The following is a 21,552-nucleotide window of genomic DNA, read 5'->3' on the forward strand; positions in this document are numbered from 1 at the left end:
GCAAATGGCACTTTGGTCTTTCTCATCTCTCTTCAATGACAGCAAAGTCGCCGTGTGGGTTAATCTCGAGGCCTGTGAGAAACGTGTCCCAGCCACTCTCTGCCATGGTTCAGAGCTCCTAGGCACGGAACAGAAGGCTCCTTCAGGAATGTACCCTAGTGCTTTTCTTTTAATTGCCTTATTAACCTGTGTCGCTACTTTTAGTGATTTGTGTACCTGTATCCCTGGATCCCTCTGCTCCTCCAGCCCATTTAGAGTCTTAGGGGGGAAAATTCAGTGGTGCCTCCTTTGGGTCGCTAATGTCGCTGGGGCTAATTTTAGTGTCCCAAAGAAGTTAGCGCCCCTGCGCATTAAATTCAGTGGTAGCACCCCAAGCAGGAGGCGGGGTGCTACTGGAAGCGCTCCCCTCCCTCTTGAGGCGCTACCAGTGAATTTTGCGGTGTTTCGTGTAACAGCGCGACGCCCATCGGCACATAGCACTGTGTCATAGCAGACCTCCCTCCCTGATTAAAGGGGAGGGGCCTAGCACTGCGCACACCGGGGCCCTGCTGGACCACCGGGTAGCGGGGTGTTGGATCAAGAGGAGCGCCGGGCTGAGCGATCGCGGCCGACACCCCGAAGAAGGGGAAGGGGATGGGTGCTGGCAGTTGGCCAAAAAAAAGTTGCCGTCCGACACCTGCCCTAATATTGTTTCAGGAACAAGTATTTCTGTAAAGGCTTTTAATCTATTTTACATATGCAGATTTTTTTATTCATGGGTTGTGGGCGTCACTGGTAAGGCCAGCATTTATTACCCATCCCCAGTTGCCCTTTGAGAAGGTGTTGGTGAGCCACCTTCTTGAACCATTGCAGTCCGTGAGGTGAAGGTGCTCCCACAGTGCTGTTAGGGAGGGAGTTCCAGGATTTTGACCCAGTGACAATGAAGGAATGATGATCTATGTCTAAGACAGGGTGGTGTGTGACTTGCAGATGATGGTGTTCCCATGCACCTGCTGCTCTTTTCCTTCTGGGCGGTAGAAGTCGTGGGACAGGTAGGGTGACAGGTTCCCTTCCATAAGAACACAAGAATTAGGAGCAGGAGTCGGCATTACGCAGTCAGTTGGACAGAGCACGTGATCTCATCAGGGACACGTGACCCGAGCCCACGGCCTGATTGACGGGAGCTTCTGACCAATAGGGAGCGAGCGGGGCGGGGCTGGAGGAGCAAGCCGGCGGCGGGTCCTCCAACCAATCGGGGAGCCCGAGGGGCGGGACTAGCGCCGGCTCATTGTCTGATCCGCAGGGCAGCGAGTTTCTCCAGTCCCTTGTTCAGGGCCCGGGGCCAGGGGAGGCTGTGGGCCTTTATTCGCCTTATTGGACTCAAGGCTCTTTGTCTCACAACACACTGGCTCAGATTTTAATAGAGACTTTATAAATTCATGAATAAAAGCAGATAAAACCCCGTGCTTCTGTGGCCCAAACTTTCTAATATTTTATAGAATAATAGAATGGTTACAGCACAGAAGGAGGCCCCTTGAGCCTGCTCCGCCATTCAATAAGGTCATGGCTGATCTTTGACCTCAACTTGACTTTCCCGCCCGATCCCCATATCCCTGAGGGACATCAGTGAACCAGTTGGGATTTTAATGACAATCCGGCAGCTTTCATCGTTACTTATTTCCTAGTACCGGCCCCACAAATTCCCAGATTCATTGAGCTCAATTTCACAACCTGTCTTTGTGTTTTTGTGGGTTCTCTCTCACGCTCCCTTTTTCCTGTTTTATATTCATTTTACAGGGTATTCGAAGGGCAGGATGTGTAGACAGGATATTTAACTCAAACCTCACATCAAGATCTGACAGAATCACTCTATTCATCGGGACCTGAATATCATCAAACATAACATGGAAGCAAAAAGCACCGTTCACAGCGGGGAGAAACCGTACACGTGTTCTGTGTGTGGACGAGGATTCAGTCGATCCTCTGGCCTGGCGAAACGCAAGCGCAGTCACACCGGGGAGAAACCCTGTAAATGTAGTGACTGTGGGAAAGGATTTGATTACCCGTCTGAGCTGGAAACTCATCGACGCAGTCACACCGGGGAGAGACCATTCACCTGCTCAGTGTGTGGGAATGGATTCACTCAGTCAAGTGACCTGCTGACACACCAGCGAATTCACACTGGGGAGAGGCCGTTCACCTGCTCTGTGTGTGGGAAGGGACTCACTCAGTCATTCCAGCTACTGAGACACCAACTTGTTCACACAAACATGAGACCTTTTAAATGTTCTGACTGTGAGAAAAGCTTTAAAAGCAAAAGGGATCTGCTGACACACCAGCAAATTCATTCTGGGGAGAGGCCGTTCACCTGCTCTGAGTATGGAAAAGGATTCACGAATTCAACCACACTTCTGACACACCAGTGAGTTCACACTGGGGAGAAGATGTTCACCTGCTCAGTGTGTGGAAAGGGATTCACAAATTTGTCCCACCTACTGACACACCAGCGAGTTCACACCGGAGAGGTGCCCATTCATCTGCTCAGTGTGTGGGAAGGGATTCACTCAGAACTGCAGCCTGCTGGCACACCAGCAAGTTCACTCTAGGGAGAGGCCATTCACCTGCTCAGTTTGTGGGAAGGGATTCACTCAGAGCTCCATCCTGCTGAGACACCAGTGCACTCACACTGGGGAGAGGCCATTCACCTGCTCCGTGTGTGGGAAGGGATTCACTTGGTTATACAACCTGCTGACACACCAGCAAGTTCACAAGTGACTGCAGTGGTTGGATTCTGCTGTTATTGCTGCTGTTAATCACATCCAGGACTGAACCCTGTTCACTCTGACAGTTGGGTTCACTCCTGCTGTGGAACTCCAGCACTGACCCTGCTGAAGGTTGTAGGCTCAGGGAGTGGGGCCTCCTGGAGTGGACGGTAAGAAAGCTGGGTTTCGGTATCCTGACAAATATATGGTGAGGAACCAGAGGAATCCTTGCTAAGGAACCATCTGGGGTTTTACCGGCCAGCGTAGGTCTAGGGGTGAATGATGCCCGACTCCCTGAACTATCTTACATTGAACCCAGTTGAGATCAAGATAAATGAGTTTACAGGAGAATAGAGAGAAATATCACCCACAGTTGAGGGAGACAAAAGCAGCCATTAGAGAAGCTCAGAGATCTTTGGAAAAGAAGATGGTGCACAATTGTGGTAATAATGGCAAAATCTTTCCCAGCTCCGTCAGGAGGCAGAATCCCGTTAAAGATGGTTTCGGGCAGGGGTGGGCAATGATTTGGGCTGGAGGGCCACTTAACAAGTTGTGGTGAGCTGTTGAGGGCCGCACACCAATGTTGCCCCTAATGTGTGCGGCTGCATGGTGGCGCAGCAATGGCGAGGTCCCACGCAGGCCGCTCACCAGCTCCTGCCGCTGGGAGAGAAACCGCGCAGCACATTTAAAGGGCCCACGCACGTTGGTGAGAGCAAAGTGTTCAATTGGTGAATCGGAAACAGTCCGACTCTTAATGTTGAGCATCGCACCACTTCTACCCTCCCAATAATTTATCAACATAAATTCAGATCGTCCTCAGATACTATCTTAAATACACAGAATGTGGTGTAAGATAGTAAAATCTGCCGTTACTAAATGAATGAAATGAGTAATCGACTGATCGATGGATTATATGTTGGACTGAAAGTCCACGTGGCTGTTTGGCTGAACAGCTCGAGTCTTTTGAAGCACAAGTAGTTGAAAAAACTGAAGAACATCAGAAGCCATTAACGGAGACGGGCACAGCATGCCAGCTCAACAAATGGCACCAAAGAATGGTGGGATGTGGGTTTATGCCCATTCTCCCTCACACTGCAAATCCTTAATCTCCACTGGACTGTCAGGAAGAAAGAGGGAGTTCAACAGAAAGTGAGCGTGTCCCCACAAGGAAGTCCATTTGGAGGGTGAGACCCCATGGGTCACAGTAGAATGGCAGGGTCAGAGCAAGCTGCCCACCTGTTCCCTCAGCTGAGAATGCTTTGGTTGTGTGCAGGGACCGAAAGAGAAAAAACCATACACAACAAAAAGTAAAAGGCAAAAGAAAACTTCAAAAAGTTTGCTTAAAGTAAGAAAATACTATATTTGTAAAATAACTGCAGGTAGTTTTTTGGCTAAACTCTTACTTAGTCAAACAATCATATTCCAATAAGTGATATTGCAGCTTGCTGTTGATGATAATTAGAGATGTATTTTGTAGATAAATAGTGTACGAGGTTAAAAAGCAGAAAGCTTCCAATTTGGGGATTTGTGTTGCTGCGGAACTGCTCAGGCAGTTTCCATCGTTATTTTATTGTCCTTTTGGCCATTTTTTAGTAGTTGTCCTTCTAGTTCAGATATGCTGGGGGTAATTTGAACCTCCCCCACCTGATGGGATTGAATTTCCTGCCCGTTTTACACCTTCCCCGATTTTGCTCTCCAATAATTTCAGTCGAAAGTGAAATCGGGCGGGTGTAAAACAAGCGGCCGATCCGATCGCATTAGTTTCCCGCCGGGTGCGTGAGGTTAAAATCACCCCCTGCTGTTTCCAAACACAACCCAAGCAAATTTCCCCTGACAATAGTTTGGTTCTGATCCTTAATAATATTCCAGCTACTCTTAACACCACAATTTCTTTAATTCTGACATTTGGCCTGTGATCTGACAGCAAAGCAGTGATCTCGTCACATGCAGTGAGAGTGAGCCAATGGGAACAAACTGGAGGTCCATTGTGCAGGAAGAAACCCAGACACGCGACGACCTTTTCTCTCATTTGAAGCTGTGCATTGCTGAAGAGGATAAGACAGCTTGTAATGTGAAGGACAATCTAGTGTCAGGCAGTGTGCTTGGAGATGTCCAAATATTTATCACCATCCAGTCTGGTCCTCTGCATTGAAAACTCTTGGAACATCACGGATTTGTGAAACATTGAGGTTGATTTTATTGGAAATATCAAATTCAGCTGTGATTTGCAAACCTTTATTATCGAAATGCTCTTGCCATTGAGATGCATCAGTCAGCTGAATAAGGTAGATTTGATATTTTCAATAAATACAGGTTTCAGTTTCATATTTCCAAATATGATTGACTTCCCAAGTCCATTAAACACCACAGATCAGATCATTCAGTCAGGCTCATTTTCAAAGTAAGGCTCAATTGCAACTGGCACATGGGCAAGAATGGAATGTCGATCCTTCTCTTGCAGCTGATCGGGGATCTTGGATGTGTTTGACGTTGCTGAGATTGCTGAGCTTGGACTTCCTGGGGCTAATTTTCATTCTGGGTGGACGTCGGGCGAGCGGTGTGATGGTGCTGCCTGTCCAATGTCCTCGGCGAGAGGACCCAGCCATTTTGATGGCCGGGACTCATCTGTGCAATATCCAGCTCCAACCGCTAAACCAGGGCTGACAGGGAGCTTGCAGATCGGAGGGCGGGGGGTGGGTGAAACTGGAAATGTGCCGGCTCCTCCATGGAACAGAGCCAAACACATTGATGCAGCAAACGGCAGATTCCATTTGCCCGCCCCTGTTTGTGGTTGTGACTCCCCTGCTGCATCGGGGACAATGACCCACCTCCTGACGTTACGTGGGCTGGGTTGCGTCCTACAAACCTGCTTGAGTTTTTAAAAGAAAATTTAACCCTTTTAGCACCGATATCATTCTGGTGAATCTGCGCCGCGACCCCTCTCCAATGCCAATATCTCCTTCCTGAGGTGCGGTGCCCAGATCGGAACACAATACTCCAGGTGGGTTCTAATCAGAGCTCTGTACAGCTCCCAGCTGCTGAGACACCAGCGAGTTCATACTGGGGAGAGGCTGTTCACCTGCTCCGTGTGTGGGAAGGGATTCACTCGGCACTCCAGTCTGCTGACACACCAGCGAGTTCACACTGGGGAGAGACTGTTGACCTGCTCCGTGTGTGGGAAGGTATTCACTCGGCACTCCAGTCTGCTGACACACCAGCGAGTTCACACTGGGGAGAGGCCGTTCACCTGCTCCATGTGTGGGAAGGGATTCACTCAGTCATTCACCCTGCTGAGACACCAGCGAGTTCACCAGTGACTGCAGGGGTTGGATTCTGTTGTTTTTTTCTGCTGTTAATCACATCCAGGACTGAATTGTATTCATTCTGACAGTTGGGGTTTGTTTCTGCTGATGTTAATAACCCCTGTAACTGGGCTGGAGTTTAATATTCTGGATATAAATCAAATAAATCTGCTTTGTTTCAAACACACTTTGTATCGAGTCCTTGGTGTCTCTAAGATAAGAGGAGATTAATTGATGTCCTGTTACCGACTGTTCCATTTTGGGCCTTTTCTCCTTTGTTAAAGAAAGACTTGTATTCATACAGCACCTCTCACAACTTCAGGACATCCCAACGCGCTTTACAGCCAATGAAGTACATTTGAAGAGCAGTCACTGTTGTAATGTAGGAAATGCAGCAGCCAATTGTGCACAGCAAGGTCCCACAGACAGCAATGTGATGATGACCAGATGATCTGTTTTAGTGATGTTGGTTCAGGGAGAAATGTTGGCCAGGGCTCCAGGGAGAACTCCCCTGCTCTTCGAAATGACATCATGGGATCTTTTACGTCGACTTGAGAGGGCAGAGGGGGCCTCACTTGAAAGTGTCGCCCAAAGACGGCACCTCTGTCAGTGCAGCACTCCCTCAGTACTGCATTGGAGTGTCAGCCTAGATTGTGTTCTCAAGTCTCTGGAGGTGGACTTGATCCCACAATCTACTGACTCAGAGACAAGAGAGAGAGAGAGAGTGAGAGAGAGAGTGCTCCCACTGAGACACACAGAGAGAGAGAGAGAGAGAGAGAGAGCCAATAAAGCATTTGAACTGAACTGAAAAAACTGAGTGCTCCCACTGAGACACACAGAGAGAGAGAGAGAGTGCTCCCACTGAGACACACAGAGAGAGAGAGAGAGTGCTCCCACTGAGACACAGAGAGAGAGAGAGAGAGTGCTCCCACTGAGACACAGAGAGAGAGAGACAGAGAGTGCTCCCACTGAGACACAGAGAGAGAGAGAGAGAGAGAGAGAGTGCTCCCACTGAGACACAGAGAGAGAGAGAGAGAGCGAGAGAGAGAGCAAGAGAGAGAGAGTGCTCCCACTGAGACACAGAGAGAGAGAGAGAGAGAGTGCTACCACTGAGCCACGACTAGCACCCGATCATTACTGTAGTGTATGTACTTTGCAGAAGGAACTATATTCTGCAGCCCCTGTATACTGCAGTACCAGTAGTGATCACCCTGTATATAAGCCTGTGTAGTAACTTTGCATAGTTAGTTCCCGTTTGTCTCCACTCAGTAAAGGCCTGTTATAACCAACTCCTGCAGTCCGTGTCTCAATTACACATGGACATAATACTGGCGACGAGCAGATCTGAGCTTACCTACAGTCTGCACCACCTCATGGGGATCCATCCCGAAGCGAAGTTGTCAGAGGTCAAGGCCAGAAGGAAGAAAGAAAGAATAAAACAAACAGAAGAAACGGGCGTCGACCGTGGGCAACCACCTCTGATTCATCGGAGTTGAAGATTTGCAGGAGAGGCTGTCAAGAGTGGGGCTTGGTTATCCTGTCGATGGTGTTCCAGCTAATCGGGCTGGTGGCAGGTAGTACACTGATCCTTCCTGGGCTGTGGCGGGCTTGAGCTCGATCGGGTGGCTTTTCAACGGGGCGGAGCAGCGTTGTCGGGAAGAGGAGAGAGAGAGAGAGGGTGGAGCACACAGGGAGCGGCCGGTGCTACGAAGCTGGGCAGCGTACAGACCCGAGAAGAGGGAGGAAAGTGTCCCATAGGGTTGCTCCGACGATGGGGAAATAAAAGAAATTAGAAGCGCAGAAAGCCGCGAGGAGCTGCAGTTTGCCACGGGAACTGCGGAGAGCGGCGTTAGCAGCAGCGCGGGAGGAAGAGCGTGGAGACCATAGGGCGTCGCCATCAAGGCATAAAACGCCAGCAACAGTGCTAGCAGCAGCGGAGAAGACAGGAAGCGCGGGAGGCGCCATTTTGTTAAATCGGGGAAGAAGGCAAAGCGTGGGAGGCGCCATCTTAGATTTCCAAGATGCCGAAGACTGGCAATATCACTGCCTTCGATAATGCAATAGAAGACTGGACCACGTATGTGGAAAGAGTCGAAGTATATTGCGAGGCAAACGAAGTAGCCGATGAGAAAAAGGCATCGGTACTACTAAACTTAATGGGCGCAAGAACGTACGGCCTATTGCGGAACCTGATTACTCCAGCCAAACCGATGGCGAAGAGTTTTAACGAAATTGTTGATATCCTACAGGAACACCTAAATCCTACACCGCTGCTGATAGCAGAAAGATTTAAATTCCACAGGAGAAATCAGCATAAAGATGAGAGCAATGCTGATTACCTTACGGAACTACGCAAGCTATCAAAGCACTGCCAGTTCAGAGCAGGACTGACAATACTCTACGGGACAAATTTGTCTGTGGACTCCTGAGTGAAGGAACCCAGAAGAGGTTACTCTCAGAGAAAGAGCTGATGCTAGATAAGGCTTTCAGCGTGGCAGTATCGTACGAAGCAGCAGCAAGGGGAGCTGCGGAAATACAGCAAAAGCCACAGGAATACGGCACCCACGAAATGACACGGGGATTTGAAAAATGTTATCACTGCGGCAGAACAACCCATGACCAGAAGGACTGCTGGTCCAAGGACAAAATATGCAGGCAATGCGGAAAGATGGGACACATTGCACGAGTTTGCAGGTCTGGGAAGACTAATGATAACAAAAAGGCTACTAAGGAACAGTACAGGAAAGTACAAAAGATGACGGACAGTAGTTCCGAAGACCAGATGAGCGGTAGTGAATCCGGGAACAAGAGACTAAGCTGTCTCAAACTTCACAACATAATCGCAAAAGAGTATCACCGAACCATTTGGGTCACCCTCACGATAGCAGGGTCCCAAGTCAAAATGGAATTGGATACAGGATCAGCCCTGACCGTCATGAATCGACGAGAATACGAGCGGCTATTCTCACACATACACTTGAAAGAGACATCCATTGTCTTGAGGACATATACGGGGCAAAGCGTATACCCCAGAGGGAAAATAAGGGTGCCTGTCGAATACAACGGCAAGGAAATACAGAAATTGTATCTGTACATACTGCAAGGTGGTGGACCACCGTTATTGGGACGTGAATGGATCAGAAAGATAAGTTTAGACTGGCACTCCATTCAGGCACTGATGGTGGCTGGTAAAAAGGATGACGACGTCACACCTGGACGATTGTCAAAAATCTTAGCTAACGCCAAAGAGGTATTTCAACAGGAACTGGGAACTCTTAAAGGCGTAACCACCTCGATAAAAATAGAAGAGAATGCAATTCCCAAGTTTTTCAAAGCAAGACCGGTACCATATGCAATTCGCCCAGCCGTCGAGGCAGAGCTGGAGAATCTGGAGAATGCAGACATGTTATCTAAGGTAGACTGGAGCGAGTGGGCGACATCCATCATTCCTGTCATGAAAAAACATTAAACAATAAGTCTGAGGAGCCAAGGAAGGTTCACATCGGTGGGGACTTCAAGGTGACGGTGAACCCAATCCTTCACACAGTACAATATCCTCTCCCGAGGAAAGAAGATATTTTCGCCTCACTATCTGGAGGGAAGCGTTTTACAAAAATTGACCTAGCACAAGCATATTTGCAGATGGAGGTTGAAGAATCCTCTGGGAATTATCTCACGATAAACACTCACAAAGGTCTTTACCAGTATAATCGACTGGTATTCGGAGTAGCATCAGCTCCGGCGATATGGCAAAGAGCGATGGAACAAGTCCTGCAAGGGATTCCGGGGACTCAGTGTTACTTGGACGACATCCTAGTGACAGGTGAAGATGGCAGTGAACACCTTGCCAACCTAGAGCAGGTGCTCACTAGACTAAGAGAACATGGGCTACGAGCCAATCGCCCCAAGTGCGAGTTTTTTAAGAAACAGATATCGTATTGTGGCCACGTGATTGATGAAGAGGGGTTACATAAGTCCCCTGACAAAATTGAAGCGGTAGTTAAGGCTCCAGCGCCTGAAAATGTGTCACAACTGAGGTCATTCCTCGGATTGGTGAATTACTACCATAAGTTTTTGCCGAATTTGTCCACAATTCTGCACCCACTGAATGCCCTACTACAAACTGGAGTGGCATGGAAATGGAGCGATGAATGTAAGCGGGCCTTTCAGAAGAGTAAAGATCTAATCACTTCAAGAGAAGTATTGGCTCACTACAACCCATCACTACCGATAAGACTGCCGTGTGATGCGTCTCCCTATGGCATTGGAGTGGTACTGTCACATAAATTCCTTGATGGTTCAGAGAGGCCGATAGCTTTTGCGTCACGCTCATTAACTTCAGCCGAGCGTAACTACACCCAGATTGACAGAGAGGCCCTCAGCCTGGTGTGGGGGGTGAAGAAGTTCAATCAGTACCTGCACGGTCAGAAATTTACTCTACTAACTGATCATCAACCTCTTGTCTCCATTTTCAACCCTCAGAAGGGCGTCCCGATAATGACAGCACAACGGCTACAGAGGTGGTCCCTTTTCCTAGGGGCACACCAATATGTCATCGAGTACAAAGGAACTAAAAAGCATGGGAATGCTGATGGATTGTCGTGCCCACCGTTGCCGACGGTGGAAGAAGCATCTGCAGTGGATCCAGTGGAGATATTCCACTCGACCATAGTTGAATGTCTACCTGTGATGAATGCAAACATAGAAAAGGAAACACGAAATGACCCGACACTCTCCTGGGTCTATGATTTAATGGTGAAGGGATGGCCAGCACTTGGCGAACCACTGCTGCCAGCATTCTCGCCGAGAAGAGAACAGTTGTCAGTGTGCAGAGGAACCTTGATGTGTGGATCCAGAGTAGTAATTCCACCCAAATTGAAGGATAGAGTGCTCAATGAGCTTCATGCGGGTAATCTGGGAGGGGTAACAATGAAGAACTTAGCCAGAGCGTTTGTGTGGTGGCCGGGAATCGATAGAGAAATTGAAGAGATGACCAAGAGCTGTACAGGATGCCAGAAGGTCCAAAACGCCCCACCACAAGCCCCTCTACATCCATGGGAGTGGCCCTCATCTCCATGGCAAAGGGTACACATTGATTTTGCTGGTCCCTTCATGGACTCGATGTTTTTAATTGCAGTGGATGCACATTCAAAGTGGCCAGAGGTAATAAAAATGTTCTCAACCACCACAGAAAAACTATCACAGTCTTACGAACCATATTCACCAGAAATTGGCTGCCTGAACAGATTTGCTCCGACAATGGACCACAGTTTGTGTCTGAAGAGTTCCGGAGGTTCTTAAAGAACAATGGTGTTAAGCATTACACATCCGCCCCATATCATCCAGCCACCAATGGATTGGCTGAGAGGTTCGTTCAAACATTCAAGAAGGCTATCAAGGCAATGTGTAATGAAGACATACCCCTACAACACAAGGTGGATAACTTCTTGTTTGCCTATCGGAATGCGACACATGCGGTTACCAACCAAACTCCAGCCATGATGTTCTTCAATCGAAGACTACGATGCCGCTTGGATTTGGTTAAGCCAAACATCAGAAGAGATGTGGAGAACAGGCAGTTTCAGAATATGAATGAAAGGCCGACCAGGAGTTTTAAGATAGGTCAACCAGTTTTGGCCCGGGACTACCGCACAGAGAAATGGCAGCCAGGAACGATCTGTACACGGCAAGGACCTCTGATGTATACCGTGGACGTCGGAGAGAGCATTGTAAGACGCCATTGTATTGATATCTTTGTGGGTTCAATGACGAGCCATTTATGAAAGAGAATGACTTTTAATCTAAAGCTTGTTCAACTCTTTTATACAGCTTTTACAGGAGACACGATGCTTGTGATGCATCTAGAACAAAACTGAAACCAAACTAACTGCCTTGCTTCTCTCGGTCACATGCCCTCTGCTGGTCAGGCACAAGCAATCAATACATGCAAACATGCTATTAAGGCATCATAATCGAAAAGGCAAATACCATCTCTATTTGCTGATATCATTACATCTCCTTTTCTTAAAACAAAAGCGTTTTACTTTTAACTAACAACATGTTTTCTTTGTATTAATCTGCATTTTAACTGTAACACTTAATGAACTTACATTATCATTATCATGATCGAGGTTTTTTAACCTTGCTTTGTGTGTTCACATGAAATATGTCAATACACTAGAACTTGAAGAAAGAATAAGATAACATTACTTCCTTCTATAACAATAGTCCTTAAATTTGCTCAATGAGTCTCTCAGGAGGCTTCACGTGTCTTGAGGATTTTCTGATTGATTGTCCTTGAATCTGAGTTGTTGCCTCAGATGATGTGTTCTCAGCTGTGTGATCAGGTTGTTCAACAGTATCAGTCTCTTGACCTGCTGTGGCTGGTCCCATGAGAAGATCTCGACGATTTCTTCTCAGAACAGCACCCTCATCTGTCTGAATGGTGTATGATCTTGGTTGAACTTCACTCAGGACAGTTCCCTTCTGAGTCCATGTGTTTGTTTTGTCTTTCAACCTTACTTGGTCACCAGTGTGGAGTTCAGGTAGGTTTTGTGTTCCTCTGTCATAGTAGTACTTTTGCTTTTCTTTCTGTTGTTCTTTGAACTTCCTCACTTTCTCCCCCTCTTTTGTTTTCAGGAGGTTCTCCGGGATGGGTAGGTTTGACCTTAGCCGACGTCCCATCAGGAGTTGGGCTGGTGACTTACCACACTCGAGCGGCGTTGTGCGGTATACAAGCATGCTTTGGTAGAAGTCAGTTCCGCTCTCTTTTGCCTTGTACATCAGTCTTTTCACTGTCTGGACCGATTTTTCCACTAGTCCATTGGACTGTGGATAGTGAGGACTTGACGTTGTGTGGACAAAGTCCCACTCTTTGGCAAAGTGTCGGAAACTTGCATTGTAAATCTGGGGTCCGTTGTCTGTGAAGACCTCGCTTGCCACGCCATGTCTGGATAATATGGCTTTCATACATGTTATCACAGCATCTGCAGTGGTGGTGTACAGTCTACAAACCTCTGGATACAGGGAGTAATAGTCTGTGACTACAAGATAGTCCTTCCCTTGACATACGAATAGGTCAGCGCCTACCTTCTGGTAAGGTCTGTCTGGTGCTGGGTGTGGCTTTAGTGGTTCTACCGGATTGCTTGCTTGATATTTCAGGCATATTGTGCAGTTTGACACCTCATTTGTCACATCTTGGTTGATTCGTGGCCAGTACATCACCTCTCGTGCTCTTTTCTTACACTTTTCGATTCCCAGATGTCCTCCATGGATCTTTTTTAACATCTCTTTTCTCAGACTCTTTGGGATAACTATTTTACTTCCTTTGTAGATGATGTCTTCGACCACTGATAGTTCCGCCCTGCAGTTCCAGTACTCTGCCATGTCAGGTGAGCAGTCTTGCTTCATGTTGGGCCATCCATCCAAGATGCTTTTTCTCAGTCGTCTCATTGTTTCATATTTGTTTGTCTCAGTCTTTATGAGCTCCATTTTTGCATCTGCTATGGGCAGTGCACTTGTGATCATGTCCACGTAGGCATTCACTTTTTCATCCATTGTGGTGTTTGCGGGCTCACTTGGGTCAACAGCTCTGGACAACGTGTCTGCTGTATACATCAGCTTACCCGGTGTTTACGCAACATTCAGTGTATAGCGTTGCAGCCTGATCATCATTCTTTGTATTCTAAGCGGACAGCTATTTAGTGGCTTTTGGAACAATGCAATCAAGGGCTTATGGTCAGTCTCTACACTGATTGCTTGTCCTGCCACAAACTGGTGAAATCTTTCACAGGCGTATGTGATGCTGAGCAGCTCCTTTTCTATTTGAGCATATCGCATCTCCGCGTCTGTCATTGAGCGCGATGCATATGCAATAGGTTGCCAGTAGTCATATTGTTGCAGAAGAACGGCACCGAGCCCACTCTGTGATGCATCTGATGATATCTTGATGGGTCTCGCTGGGTCATAAAACCTCAGAACTGGTTCCTCTGTGAGCAGTTTCTTTAGATCGCTCCATGAATTCTCATGCTCATGATTCCATTCCCATTCTATGTTCTTTTCAGTTAGTCTTCTCAGTGGCGCCATCTTTTCTGAGAGGTTGGATATGAATTTCCCCATGTAGTTGATCATTCCATTAAACCTCTGCACGTCCTTTTTGCATTGTGGCTTTTGGCATATTCTCAATGGCGGACACCTTTCTGGGATCTGGTCTGATGCCCTCACTGCTAAGGATATCTCCCACGAATGTCAGTTCTGTCACCCCGAGCTGGCATTTCTCTCTATTCAGCTTCAGGTTTGTTTTCCTTGTTGCTTCCAGCACTTTTTTCAGTCTCTCGTCATGCTCAGTTCTCGTGGTTCCCCATACTATGATGTCATCCATTGATGTATCAACTCCCTCCAGGTGCTCATAGATCATATGGATAGTTTTGTGATACACTTCAGGAGCTGAGGCAATGCCAAATGGTAACCTTAGGAATCTGTATCTGCCAAATGGACTGTTGAACGTGCACAGTCCTGAACTTGCTTCGTCCAGCTTCATCTGCCAAAATCCTGATGATGCATCTAACTTGCTGAAATATTTTGCATTTGCAAACTGTGCCATGATTTCCTCACGTGTAGGAAGCTTGAAGTGCTCTCTCTTTATTGCTCTGTTTAGATCTCTTGGATCCAGGCAAATTCTGAGCTTTCCATTCTTTTTGTCCACTACGATGAGGGAACTCACCCACTCAGTTGGCTCATCTATCTTCTGAATCACGTTCAGGCTTTCCATCCTGTCCAACTCTGCCTTCAGTTGCTTTTGAAGAGCAAACGGAACTTTCCTGCATGGATGTATGACCGGTGTCATACTTTTATCTACTCTGATCGTGTGTTCTCCTGGAATGCAGCCTGGACCCTTAAATAGGTCTTTGTACTCTTTCATGAGTTCATCATAGACTGTCTCTCCTTCGCTTTCCACAACGAGGACTCTCTTTACCAGGTTCAGTCTCTCACAGGCTTTTAAACCTAGTACGGCTTGCACCTCCTTTGGCACCACGATTAATGCTAACGTGTGCTCTCTGTCCTTGTGTGTCACTTTGACAATGCATCTTCCTTTCACTGGTATTTCAGTACCTGAGTATCGTGTCACTTTCACTTTGATTCCATGTATCTTTGGTCTGGGTCTAATTTTCTTAAAATCAGTCTCTGATATCACATTAACTTGTGCTCCAGTATCCAATTTAAATGGAATGTGTATGTCATTCACTTTTAGTGTCAACATCCAGTCTCTTTCTTCTGTTTTGTTTTCAGACACAACATCTACATAGAACTCCTCTATGTTGCTTTCATCTACTGCATGGACCTTGCTTTGTTGCATTTGGTTCTTACAGCAACGGGCATAATGGTTGTTCTTGTTGCAACTATTGCATGTTTTACCATATGCTGGACACTTTCTTGGTGGATGCTGTGTACCGCATCGACTACATGACTTTCGATTGTCCCTTTCATTTTCATTCACTGGCCACGCCTCTTTTTTCACATTGGCGCTCTTTTTGTTAAACGGTTTGTGTCCGTTCTTACTCACTGCATCCACGTTGCAGCTACTGTCACTGAACAGCTCCTTTGCCTGCGACTTCACAGTCTCTGTAGCCTTACACAGTGCTATGGCTTTTCCCAGGTCTAGATCTTGCTCTCTTAGCAGTCTTTCCCTTAGACCACACACCAGCCTGTCTTTTATCAGCAAGTCTGTCAGTCCCCCAAATTCACACGATTTGCTTCTGTTTCTCAGTTCAGTCACATACTGATCAATAGTCTCACCTGTTTTCTGTACACATGTGAAAAATCTGTGCCTCTCAAACGTCATGTTACGTTTAGGTATGCAGTAGGCCTCAAACTGTTCCATTATTTTATCTAGCTTCATATTGTCTCCATTAGCAGCGAATGTGAAGTTATTATACACCTCCAGCGCTTCATCACCCACGACATGTAAGAACAGTGACGATTTCCTTTTATTACTTTTCTCGTCAGCTCCGATTGCTGATAAATACAACCCCACATGTTGTTTGAACCTTCTCCAATTTTCAGCCACATTACCTGTCAACTGAAGCGACACCGGTGGGAGTAAACCTTCCATTTTTCACTTTGTTAGCTATTCTCTAATGGTAAGTAACGATGTTCTCTTTTGGCTTGCTAATCTGTGAAGAGCTGATTTAACGTCAGATTTTTTCTCTTCATCTCTTTCAATCACTTCTGACACCATGTATTGATTTCTTTGTGGGTTCAATGACGAGACATTTATGAAAGAGAATGACTTTTAATCTAAAGCTTGTTCAACTCTTTTATACAGCTTTTACAGGAGACACGATGCTTGTGATGCATCTAGAATGAAACTGAAACCAAACTAACTGCCTTGCTTCTCTCGGTTACATGCCCTCTGCTGGTCAGTCACAAGCAATCAATACATGCAAACATGCTATTAAGGCATCATAATCGAACAGGCAAATACCATTTCTATTTGCTGATATCATTACAGCCATGCTGACCAGATTCTAGAGTCACTGGAAAACGTCAATTCCACACCACGATCCGATACACCTGGTGATGAAACTGAAGTACCAATTGCATCTACCTCAGAATCGGGAATATTGGAAGCAGACAAACCCAACAACGACGTTGATTCCAAATTAACTCTGCCAGAAGATCCTGATACCCCAAAGAGGCGTTATCCAGACAGGATCAGTAAGCCTCCTCAAAGACTGAACTTATAATTGCTTAACTTCAGCTAATGTATATTACAACTGCAATTGTAAATATGTTATTTAATTATTAATCGAATGTTATGTACTGTTTAGCTAAAAGGGGAGGAATTGCAGTGTATGTACTTTGCAGAAGGAACTATATTCTGCAGCCCCTGTATACTGCAGTACCAGTAGTGACCACCCCTGTATATAAGCCTGTGTAGTAACTTTGCATAGTTCCAGTTTGTCTCCACTCAGTAAAGACCTGTTATAACCAACTCCTGCAGTCCATGTCTCAATTACACATGGACATAATAATTACTCGAGATTATTTCAGTTCTCATACCTTCAGTTCCTCTCATGGACAAGTCCCAGCTCCTCATAGCATCCAGAGTGCCTCTCCTAGCCTTGGTATCCAGGGGAGGTATTGGTAACATGTCCCTGTACCTGTCCTGGGTTTGATGCACCAGTGTAGAGGGAGCTTTACTCTGTATCTAACCCGTGCTGTACCTGCCCTGGGAGTGTTCGATGGGGCAGTGTAGAGGGAGCTTTACTTTGTATCTAACCTGTGCTGTACCTGCCCCGGGAGTGTTTGATGGGACAGTATAGAAGGAGCTTTACTCTGTATCTAACCCGTGCTGTACCTGCCCTGGCCGTGTTTGATGGGACAGTGTAGAGGGAGCTTTGCTCTGTATGTAACCCGTGCTGTACCTGCCCTGGCAGTGTTTGATGGGACAGTGTAGAGGGAGCTTTACTCTGTATCTAACCCATGCTGTACCTGCCCTGGGAGTGTTTGATGGGACAGTGTAGAGGGAGCTTTACTCTGTATATAACCCGTGCTATACCTGCCCTGGGAGTGTTTGATGGGGACAGTGTAGAGGGAGCTTTACTCTGTATCTAACCCGTGCTGTACCTGCCCTGAGAGTGTTTGATGGGACAGTGTAGATCAGGGGTTCTCTGAGGCCCCTCCTGTGTTATAAAAATTCCCTGGACCCCCTGTAACACAACACAAGTATTCATTGACTGTATGATAGCAAAATACTGCAGATGCTGGAAATCCGAAATAACAACAGAAAATGCTGGAAAAACTCAGCAGGCCAGGCAACATCCGTGGAGAGAAATTAGAGTCAACTTTTCAGGTGAACCCCTTGTCAAGACAAAAGAAGCACATGAAATGAAATAGATTAAGAGGCCAGGATCCATTGTCTGTAAAGCGCTTTGGGCCATCCTGCGATCACAGAAGCCTTTCTATAAATGCAAGTCTTTCCATTTCAAATCACTGTGCTTTATTTTTTGAAATAAGTAGTTATTTGGCAATTAAGTGCGGTAATAGTATGTTTTAAACTCCCTCCTCCTTGATTCCCCAATACAAGAGGCCCAGTGACCTCACAAGCTGCCTTGTGGCCACCTTCTTTCCAGCCCACGTGATCTGCTCACCTGAGCAAAGCCCAGCTCCCAGGTGGAGGCGGGAAGTGCACTGATTGACCCTTTATCGCCCCGCCCACCCCAGCAGCCACCAATTGGAGAGTGAGCAGGGTGCAGTGGGCGGGGCTGGCCTTTGATTGACAGTTTGAACTCCCTTTGAATTTCGCCCCAACAATGGACGGCGGTTGGAGGCGGGATTTGGGCAAAGCGGATTGGTTGCCGGCCTTTGATTGACGGTTGACCGGACCAATCGCCGAGGCCTCGGGCTGTCCTGCTCAGTGGCACCACCTGGTGTGAGGGCGAGCGGCGGCTGGAGCTCCGGGTCCCGCAAACTGCGCCTGCGCACTGCTCCTGTTCCAGTGGGAGGTGTTCAACGGGCTGGGCTCCTGGAATTGGGATTGGCCCCGCCCTCCAATAAACCCCAGCCTGGATTTATAGGGGGAAGGGGGGAGATGGGGGCAACAGGCTGGATGGAGATGATGGGAATCTGGATCAACCCAATTGGCAGCAAGCGAGGGGCGGCTTCTGCAGCCTTGGCCCCATCGTGCCCCACATCGCTTCCCCCGCAGCTGCTCAATGGGAACTGAGCCGGCGCCCGGTGTGAGGGCTGCTTGTGGGAGAAAGAATGAAAGAGGGAGTTTCTGGGCCCACCCCTTGAAACCTTCTCATGGACCCCGGTTGAGACCCTCTGATCGACAAGAGGCGCTGCAGCAACTCGCCAAGGCTTCTTCAGCAGCACCTCCCAAACCCGCCACCTCCACCACCTAGAGGGATGAGGGCAGCAGACGCAGGGGAACACCACCACCTCCAAGCTCCCCTCCAAGACACACACCATCCCGACATGGAAATATATCGCCGATCCTTCATCGTCACTGGGTCAAAATCCTGGAACTCCCTCCCTAACAGCACTGTGGGAGCACCTTCACCACACGGGCTGCAGCGGTTCAAGGAGGCGGCTCACCACCACCTTCTCAAGGGCAATTAGGGATGGGCAATAAATGCTGGGCCATCCAGCGACGCCCACATCCTATGAGTGAATAAAAATAATCTTTCCTACCAGTCGTTAAATGTAGGAATACCATATCTTCTCCAACTTTGACTAGTTTATCCTGTCTGATATAAACCAACCCCACAGTCACTGACACCAACCTCCTCCTGTCTGATATAAACCAGCTCCACAGTCACTGACACCAATCTCCTCCTGTCTGATATAAACCAGCCCCACAGTCACTGACACCAATCTCCTCCTGTCTGATATAAACCAACCCCACAGTCACTGACACCAATCTCCTCCCGTCTGACATAAACAAACCCCACGTCACTGACACCAATCTACTCCTGGCTGATATATACCAACCCCACAGTCACTGACACCAATCTCCTCCTGTCTGATATAAACCAACCCCACAGTCACTGACACCAATCTCCTCCTGTCTGATATAAACCAACACCACAGTCACTGACACCAATCGCCTCCTGTCTGATATAAACCAATCCCACAGGCCCAGAAAGTTTAAACTCAGCCCATCACTTGGATTGGACTTGTCTCCATTCCCGTGCCAAGGGGATTGCTGTACCAGACGGGAGGGGCAACATTTGAAGATTCTCGATTCTCCACCCATTCCCATTCCCCTTCTTTCTGGTGGATAATGGAGGTGCCACTGTGTGTAATGTGCAAGTCAGTAAGAGTTGTCAGTGAGGATTAATCAGCACTTTCTAATTGGAGATGTTAATCAGTGGAACTTTTCAGACAATAAATTGAAGATTTTGTACCAATGGTCAATTTAGGGTTAAAGTAAAATTCATAATTTTATTGCCAAATAATTTCTTATGAAAGTCCTGAATTAAGGGGAACGATCACAGACAATGATTCTTAAAGGGACACTGCAGCCCCAACAAGTCAATCAGCTATATATCCAGAATATTAAACTCCAGCCAGTTACAGGGTTATTAACATCAGCAGAAACAACAGAATCCAACCCCTGCAGTTACTTGTGAACTCGCTGGTGTCTCAGCAGGTTGGATGACTGAGTGAATCCCTTCCCACACATGGAGCAGGTGAACGGTCTCTCCCTAGTGTGAACTCGCTGGCGAATCAGCAGGCCGGATGACTGAGTGAATCCCTTCCCACACACAGAGCAGGTGAATGGCCTCTCCCCGGTATGAACTCGCTGGTGTGTCTGAAGGCCGGATGAACAACTGAATCCCTTCTCACACACGGAGCAGGTGAACGGCCTCTCCCCAGTGTGAACTCATTGGTGTTTCAGCAGGCTGGATGAGCAAGTGAATCCCTTCCCACACACTGAGCAGGTGAACACCCTCTCCCCAGTGTGAAGTCGCTGGTATGTCAGCAGGTTGGATGATTTAATGAATCCCTTCCCACACATGGAGCAGGTGAATGGTCTCTCCCCAGTGTGAGTGCGCTGGTGTACAATGAGATTGGCTAAATACCTGAACCACTTCCCACAGTGAGAGCAACTGAATGGTTTATCATCAGTGTGAACTCGCTAGTGTTGAATCAGTTCCTCAGAGCTTTTAATGCAGTTCGCACAGTCAGAACATTTAAAAGTCTCTCGTCAGTGTGAACTCGCTGGTGTCTCAGAAGTTGGGCTGAATTAGTGAATCCCTTCACACACACGGAGCAGGTGAACGCCCTCTCACCGGTGTGAACTCGCTGGTGAGTCAGCAGGTTGGATGACTGTGTGAATCCCTTCCCACACATGGAGCAGGTGAACGGCCTCTCCCCAGTGTGACTGTAGCGATGAGTTTCCAGCTGGGATGGGGAAATGAATCCCTTCCCACACACAGAGCAGGTAAACGGCCTCTCCCTGGTGTGACTGCGTTGATGAGTTTCCAGTTCAGACAGGTAATTGAATCCCTTCCCAGTCCCCACATTTCCATGGTTTCTCCGTGGTGCGGGTATCCTTGTGTCTCTCCAGGTTGGACGATCGGTTGAAGCCTTGTCCACACACAGAACGCGTGTACGGTTTCTCCTCGCTGTGAATGGTGCAATGTTTCTTCAGGCTGTGTAACTGGTTAAAGCTCTTTCCACAGTCAGTGCACGGGAACACTCTCACTCGGGTGTGTGGGGCTCGGTGCTTTTCCAGTCACACTGATGTTGAGGTGATGTTTGGTTTGAGTTTCCTGTCTGTAAACCCTCGCCTTCTAATGCCCTGTAAAAGGAGTTTACAAAAGACATCACTGTAAGTACAGGATAGAAATTCAGAAGACAATTCTAGTTTCGATGGAAAATTCTTTCCTCTCTTTTTCCCCAAAGTTATAAATCCCCATCCCACGCACTCTCCCTCCTCCCTGTGCTGAACTCCAAACCCATCGCACCATCTCCAACATTTTTACTTTTAATCGACT

The 21,552-nt window shown here is 47.5% G+C and overlaps 2 pseudogenes across 1 annotated transcript in view; one reads left to right on the forward strand and one right to left on the reverse strand.

Annotated features, from left to right (window-relative positions):
• LOC147118585 (uncharacterized) overlaps positions 1-21,552 on the reverse strand; it is a 59,145-nt pseudogene that overhangs the window by 36,560 nt on the left and 1,033 nt on the right. Inside the window, exon 2 of the transcript XR_015077932.1 lies at positions 20,268-21,356. The product of XR_015077932.1 is annotated as an uncharacterized LOC147118585 (transcript). The remainder of the gene's footprint in view (positions 1-20,267; positions 21,357-21,552) is intronic.
• LOC147118588 (uncharacterized) lies at positions 938-11,019 on the forward strand (annotated as a pseudogene).

This window comes from Somniosus microcephalus, chromosome 4, assembly GCF_052327205.1.
Source record: "Somniosus microcephalus isolate GS21.2 chromosome 4, FLI_Smic_1.0, whole genome shotgun sequence".
Classification (NCBI taxonomy): Eukaryota; Metazoa; Chordata; class Chondrichthyes; order Squaliformes; family Somniosidae; genus Somniosus; species Somniosus microcephalus.